Source organism: Phocoena phocoena, chromosome 4 (genome assembly GCF_963924675.1).
Source record: "Phocoena phocoena chromosome 4, mPhoPho1.1, whole genome shotgun sequence".
Lineage (NCBI taxonomy): Eukaryota > Metazoa > Chordata > Mammalia > Artiodactyla > Phocoenidae > Phocoena > Phocoena phocoena.
In genome coordinates this window covers 132,662,545-132,670,142 of record NC_089222.1, presented here as the reverse complement: position 1 = coordinate 132,670,142, position 7,598 = coordinate 132,662,545, and positions in this window count along the sequence as shown.

Sequence of the window (7,598 nt, the reverse complement as noted above, 5' to 3'; positions counted from 1 at the left end):
TTGTTTCTTCCAATCCAAGAGCATGGCATATCTCTCCATCTCTTTGTATCATCTTTAATTTCTTTCATCAGTGACTTGTAATTTTCTGCATACAGATTTTTGTCTCCTTAGGTAGGTTTTTTTCCTAGATATTTTATTCTTTTTGTTGCAATGGTAAATGGGACTCTTTTCTTAATTGCACTTTCAGATTTTTCATTATTAGTGTATAGGAATGCCAGAGATTTCTGTGCATTAATTTTGTATCTTGTTACTTTATCAATTTCATTGATTAGCTCTAGTGTTTTCTGGTAACATCTTTAGGATTCTCTATGTATAGTATCATGTCATCTGCAAACAGTGACAGCTTTACTTCTTCTTTTCACATTTGGATACCTTTTATTTCCTTTTCTTCTCTGATTGCTGTGGCTAAAACTTCCAAAACTATGTTGAATAAGAGTGGTGAAAGTGGGCAACCTTGGCTTGTTCCTGATCTTAGTGGAAATGGTTTCAGTTTTTCAACATTGAGCACAATGTTGGCTGTTGGTTTGTCATCTATGGCCTTTATTATTTTGAGGAAAGTTCCCTCTATGTCTACTTTCTGCAGGGTTTTTATCATAAATGGGTGTTAAATTTTGTTGAAAGCTTTCTCTGCATCTATTGAGATGACCATAATGTTTATCTCCTTCAACTTGTTAATATGGTGTATCACATTTATTAATTTGCGTATATTGAAGAATCCTTGCATTCCTGGGATAAACCCCACTTGATCATGGTGTATGATCCTTTTAATGTGCTGTTGGATTCTGTTTGCTAGTATTTTGTTGAGGATTTTTGCATCTATGTTTATCAGTGATATTGGCCTGTAGTTTTCTTTCTTTATGACATCCTTGTGTGGTTTGGGTGTCAGGGTGATGGTGGCCTCGTAGAATGAGTTTGGGAGTGTTCCTCCCTCTGCTATATTTTGGAAGAATTTGAGAAGGATAGGTGTTAGTTCTTCTCTAAATGTTTGATAGAATTTACCTGTGAAGCCATCTGGTCCTGGGCTTTTGTTTGTTGGAAGATTTTTAATGACAGTTTCAATTTCAGTGCTTGTGATTGGTCTTCATATTTTTATTTCTTCCTGATTCACTCTTGGCAGGTTGTGCATTTCTATGAATTTGTCCATTTCTTCCAGGTTATCCATTTTATTGGCATATAGTTGCTTGTAATAATCTCTCATGATCTTTTGTATTTCTGCACTGTCAGTTGTTACTTCTCCTTTTTCATTTCTAATTCTATTGATTTGAGTCTTTTCCCTATTTTTCTTGATGAGTCTGGCTAGTGGTTTATCAATTTTCTTTATCTTCTCAAAGAACCAGCTTTTAGTTTTATTGATCTTTGCTATCGGTTCCTTCATTTCTTTTTCATTTATTTCTGATCTGATCTTTATGATTTTTTTCCTTCTGCTAACTTTGGGGTTTTTTGTTCTTCTTTCTCTAATTGCTTTAGGTGCAAGGTTAGGTTGTTTATTCGAGATGTTTCCTGTTTCTTAAGGTAGGATTGTATTGCTATAAACTTCCCTCTTAGAACTGCTTTTGCTGCATCCCATAGGTTTGGGATTGTTATGTCTCCATTGTCATTTGTTTCTAGGTATTTTTTGATTTCCTCTGATTTCTTCAGTGATCACTTCGTTATTAAGTAGTGTATTGTTTAGCCTCTATGTGTTTGTAGTTTTTACAGATATTTTCCTGTAATTGATATCTAGTCTCATAGTGTTGTGGTTGGAAAAGATACTTGATATGATTTCAATTTTCTTAAATTTACCAAGGCTTGATTTGTGACCCAAGATATGATCTATCCTGGAGAATGTTCCATGAGCACTTGAGAAAAATGTGTATTCTGTTGTTTTTGGATGGACTGTCCTATAAATATCAACTAAGTACATATTGTTTAAAGTATCATTTAAAGCTTGTGTTTCCTTCTTTATTTTCATTTTGGATCATCTGTCCATTGGTGAAAGTGGGGTCTTAAAGTCCCCTACTATGAATGTGTTACTATCAATTTCCCCTTTTATGGCTGTTAGTATTTGCCTTATGTATTGAGGTGCTCCTATGTTGGCTTCATAAATATTTACAATTGTTATATATTCTTGGATCGATCCCTTGATCATTATGTAGTGTCCTTCTTTGTCTCTTCTAATAGTCTTTATTTTCAAGTCTGTTTTGTCTGATGAGAATTGTTACTCCAGCTTTCCTTTGCTTTCCATTTGCATGGAATATGTTTTTCTATCCCCTCATTTTTTGTCTGTATGTGTCTCTAGGTCTGAAGTGGGTCTCTTGTAGACAGCATATATATATGGCTCTTGTTTTTGTATCCATTCAGCCAGTCTGTGTCTTTTGGTGGGAGCATTTACACCATTTACATTTAAGGTAATTATTGATACGTATGTTCCTATTCCCATTTTCTTAATTGTTTTGGGTTTGTTATTGTAGGTCATTTCCTTCTCTTGTGTTTCTTGCCTAGAGAAGTTCCTTTAGCAGTTGTTTTAAAGCTGGTTTGGTGGTGCTGAACTCTCTCAACTTTTGCTTGTCTGTAAAGGTTTTAATTTCTCCATCCAATCTGAATGAGATCGTTGCAGGGTAGAGTAATCTTGGTTGCAAGTTTTTCTCCTTCATCACTTTAAATATGTCCTGCCACTCCCTTCTGGCTTGCAGAGTTTCTGCTGAAAGATCAGCTGTTAACCTTATGGGGATTCCCTTGTGTGTTATTTGTTGTTTATCCCTTGTTGCTTTTAATATGTTTTCTTTGTATTTAATTTTTGAGAGTTTGATTAATATGTGTCTTGGCGTATTTCTCCTTGTATTTATCCTGTATGGGACCCTCTGTGCTTCCTGGACTTGATTAACTATTTCCTTTCCCATATTAGGGAAGTTTTCAACTATAATCTCTTCAAATATTTTCTCAGTCCCTTTCTTTTTGTCTTCTTCTGGAACCCCTATAATTCGAATGTTGGTGCATTTAATGTTGTCCCAGAGGTCTCTGAGACTGTCCTCAGTTCTTTTCATTCTTTTTTCTTTATTCTGCTCTGCAGTAGTTATTTCCACTATTTTATCTTCTAGGTCACTTATCCGTTCTTCTGCCTCAGTTATTCTGCTATTGATCCCTTCTAGAGTATTTTTAATTTCATTTATTTTGTTGTTCATCATTGCTTGTTTCATCTTTAGTTCTTCTTGGTCTTTGTTAAATGTTTCTTGCATTTTGTCTATTCTATTTCCAAGATTTTGGATCATCTTTACTATCATTATTCTGAATTCTTTTTCAGGTAGACTGCCTATTTCCTCTTCATTTGTTAGGTCTGGTGCATTTTTATCTTGCTCCTTCATCTGCTGTGTGTTTTTCTGTCTTCTCAGTTTGCTTATCTTACTGTGTTTGGGGTCTCCTTTTTGTAGGCTGCAGGCTCGTAGGTCCTGTTTTTTTTTGGTGTCTGTCCCCCGTGGCTAAAGTTGGTTCAGTGGATTGTGTAGGCTTCGTGGTGGAGGGGACTAGTGCCTGTTTTCTTGTGGATAAGGCTGGATCTTGTCTTTCTGGTGGGCAGGGCCACGTCTGGTGGTGTATTTTGGGGTGTCTGTGGATGTATTATGATTTTAGGCAGCCTCTCTGTTAATGGGTGGGGTTGTGTTCCTGTCTTGCTAGTTGTTTGGCATAGGGTGTCCAGCAGTGTAGCTTGCTGGTCTTTGAGTGGAGGTGGGTCTTAGCATTGAGATGGAGATCTCTGGGAGATTTTCGCTGTTTGATATTATGTGGACCTGGGAGGACTCTTGTCGACCAGTGTCCTGAAGTTGGCGCCCCCACTTCAGAGGCACAGCACTGACTGCTGGCTGCAGCACCAAGAGCCTTTCATCCACACAGCTCAGAATAAGATGGAGAAAAATTAGAAAGAAAGAAAGAGGATAAAAAATAAAATAAAATAAAGTAAGGTAAAATAAAATAAAGTTACTAAATTATTAAAAAAATTTTTAAAGTAAAAAAAACACAAACAACAACAAAAAAGAATAAAAAAAACGGATGGATAGAACGCTAGGACAAATGGTGAAAGCAAAGCTATACAGACAAAATCTCACACATACACACTCACAAAAAGAGGAAAAGGGGAAAAAATAATATATCTTGCTCTCAATGTCCACCTCCTCAGTTTGGGATGATTCATTGTCTATTCAGGTATTCCACAGATGCAGGGTACAAGTTGATTGTGGAGCTTTAATCTGCTGCTTCTGAGGCTGCTGGGAGAGATTTCCCTTTCTCTTCTTTGGTCGCACAGCTCCCGGGTTTCAGCTTTGGATTTGGTCCCGCCTCTGCGTGTAGGTCGCTGGGGGGCGGCTGTTTTTTGCTCAGACAGGACGGGGTTAAAGGAGCCTCTGATTCGGGGGCTCTAGCTCACTCCGGCCAGGATGAGGGAGGGGTACAGAGTGTGGCGCGAGCCTGCAGCGGCAGAGGCTGGCGTGATGTTACATCAGCCTGAGGCGCACCGTGAGTTCTCATGGGGAAGTTGTCCCTGGATCACGGGACCCTGGCAGTGGCGGGCTGCACAGGCTTGCGGGAGCGGAGGTATGGAGAGTGACCTGTGCTTGCACACAGGCTTCTTGGTGGTGGCAGCAGCAGCCTTAGTGTCTCATGCCCGTCTCTGGGGTCCACGCTGTTAGCCGCAGCTCGTGCCCCTCTCTGGAGCTCCTTTAAGCAGTGCTCTTAATCCTCTCTCCTCGCACACCAGGAAACAAAGAGGGAAGAGAAAGTCTCTTGCCTCTTCGGCAGGTCCACACTTTCCCCCGGACTCCCTCTCGGCTAGCCGTGGTGCACTAACCCCTTCAGGCTGTGTTCACGCTGCCAACCCAGGTCGTCTCCCTGCGCTCTGACTGAAGCCCAAGCCTCAGCTCCCAGCCACACCCGCCCCGGCGGGTGAGCAGACAAGCCTCTCGGGCTGGTGAGTGCCAGTTGGCACTGGTCCTCTGTGCGGGAATCTCTCCACTTTGCCCTCCGCACCCCTGTAGCTGCACTCTCCTCCGTGGCTCCGAATCTTTCCCCCTCTGCCACCCGCAGTCTCTGCCCACGAAGGGGCTCCTAGTGTGTGGAAACTTTTCCTCCTTCACAGCTCCCTCTGAGTGGTGCAGGTCTCATCCCTATTCTTTTGTCTCTGTTTATTCTTTTTTCTTTTGCCCTACCCAGGTACGTGGGGAGTTTCTTGCTATTTGGGAGGTCTGAGGTCTTCTGCCAGCATTCAGTAGGTGTTCTATAGGAGTTGTTCCACATGTAGATATATTTCTGATGTATCTGTGGGGAGGAAGGTGATCTCTGCATCTTAGTCTTCCGCCATCTTCCCCCTCGCCCTTCTACCTTTTTTTTTTTTTCAGGTATATGATGTTGACATCACTAATCTTCAGGGAAATAGAACAAAACCACAATGAGTTATCATTCCTGTTGGAATGGCTTTCATCAAAAAGATAAGAGATAACAAGGGTTGTTATCTCTTATAGGTTGTTGGAGAAAAGGGAACACTTATGCCCTGTTGATGGGAATGTAAATTGATTCAGCCACTATGGAAAACAATATGGAGGTTTCCCCAAAATTTAAAATAGATTTACCAAATGATTCAGCAATCTCTCTTCTGGGTGTACACCAAATGGAAATGAAGTCATTATCTTGAAGAGATATCCACATTCCCATGTTCATTGAAATATTATTCATAGTGGCTAAGAAATGGAAACCACCTAAGTGTCCATGGAGGGATGAATGGATAAAGAAAGTGTGGTATAAATATAATAGAAAATTGTATTTCTTGTTTTATATTGTATTCAGCCTTAAAAAAGAAAGAAATCGTGTCATTGGAAACAACAAGGGTGAACCAGAAATCTAAAGTTTATAGAATTACCCCAGGGATTCTACATCAGGTGGTCTGACCCCCATGCTTTAAGAAGCACTGCTTCAGGCCATTACCCACACACATGCACGTGCACAGACACACACTTTTTATTTATTTATTTATGCTCAGGTAACTGAATCTTGATAAAGGAAAATCATCTACATCTCAACAGGATAAGGGCAGAAGAAGGAGCCCTTTATATCCCCAAGGACATATAAGAAGTACACTGAAGTACAGTATCTGTGCTTGGCACCCTTCAAACACAGACATGGTACTGGGACTGAAGTTTCTGATGACATGTTCTGCTTAGAAGAAAAAATATATATTTTTGGTTGATTTGATAAATTCATACTTTCCTATGTAATAAGAAAATGTTCTACATTACTTTATGTCAGGTATTTTTAACTGTAATTCACTCCTATTACATATGTTTTTTAAAAAATGCTTGTACTCAGATCCCACCCTTGGAAATTCTCACAGGCAGATCTTCTAAGCATTCTGGAAATTTGTATTTAAAAAGTTCTCTATAAGTAATTTACCTTTGGGCTACCAATTTGGGACAGTTACAAGGTCCTTTTTCATTGCTTTTTATTTCCCATCATTTTCAGCCTCCTCCACTTATCTTGAATCTAGGAATGAAGAGGTTCCATCTATATTTATATAAGATTCATAAAAATGAGAACAGAATAAATACCATTTTACGGATAAAGTGAAAAGAAAGAGTAGGAAGAACATCTGATGTTGCATTCAGGCTCAGCTGTGTTCTGTAGGGAGTATGGCTAGCTATTTGTTTCTAATTGTACATGAGTTTTGGTATTGAGCTGGGCCAGTTAAGCGTTTTTCACATAGTAGAAACTCAATAAATATGGCTGGGTTATCTGACAAATTTCCCCAACAAACATGAAAAAGATATCAAACATCCATTTGCTAACATCTCATAACTATTCTTTAATTCATAGCCATTTGCAGGTTGGAAGCCTGATGTCTGCGCATTTTATAAGTTGGATTCATCGCAGAAGGTCACACATGAAGAAAAGTGTTGTTTTTATTTCCGAATTTCCCATTAATTGCTTACTTCTCCGAATTACCTGAAAAACTAATCTATGTATATTTAAGATTTCCATGCTGAATAAAACCTGTAGCTGAGAAAGGTGACTTGAATACTTAAAGACACCTTATTTACAGAAGAACGTTTGAGAGAAAAAGAGGGAGAGAAAAAAATATTTTCCTCCTGTATTTTAGGATGTTTCAGAGTAATTCTTCCTGGAAGAAAGGCATGGCTAGAGAATATTCTGGAGTACTTTCTTGAATTATGAGTCTGTGACTAACTGTTGCACTTAGAATCATACCACATAACCCTTGCTTGAATCCAGAGTGCAGTGTTATTTCTACTCTGCTTACTATTTTCCTAATGACTTATTTCCATAATCACCTTGTCTCCACAAAGGAGGGGTTTCAAATGCTGCAAGTTTCTTTAGAAATTTGTTTTTCACATTTTCACGTTCTATGTATCAATTATGTACTCATGTCTCTCACGAACATCTACCACATGGATTCCGGATTTCTGTCCTTTTACCTAAACCCTCTACTCGAATTGTTAGGTTTCCCAATTCCTTGATTACTCAGAAGTAGTGATTCATTAGCCAAAGCTGAATATATGAATGCTGATTTGTGCTTACCCATGTGGTTCACAGGAGTGGTTTAGAGCCCCAAAAAGTTTTCCAAG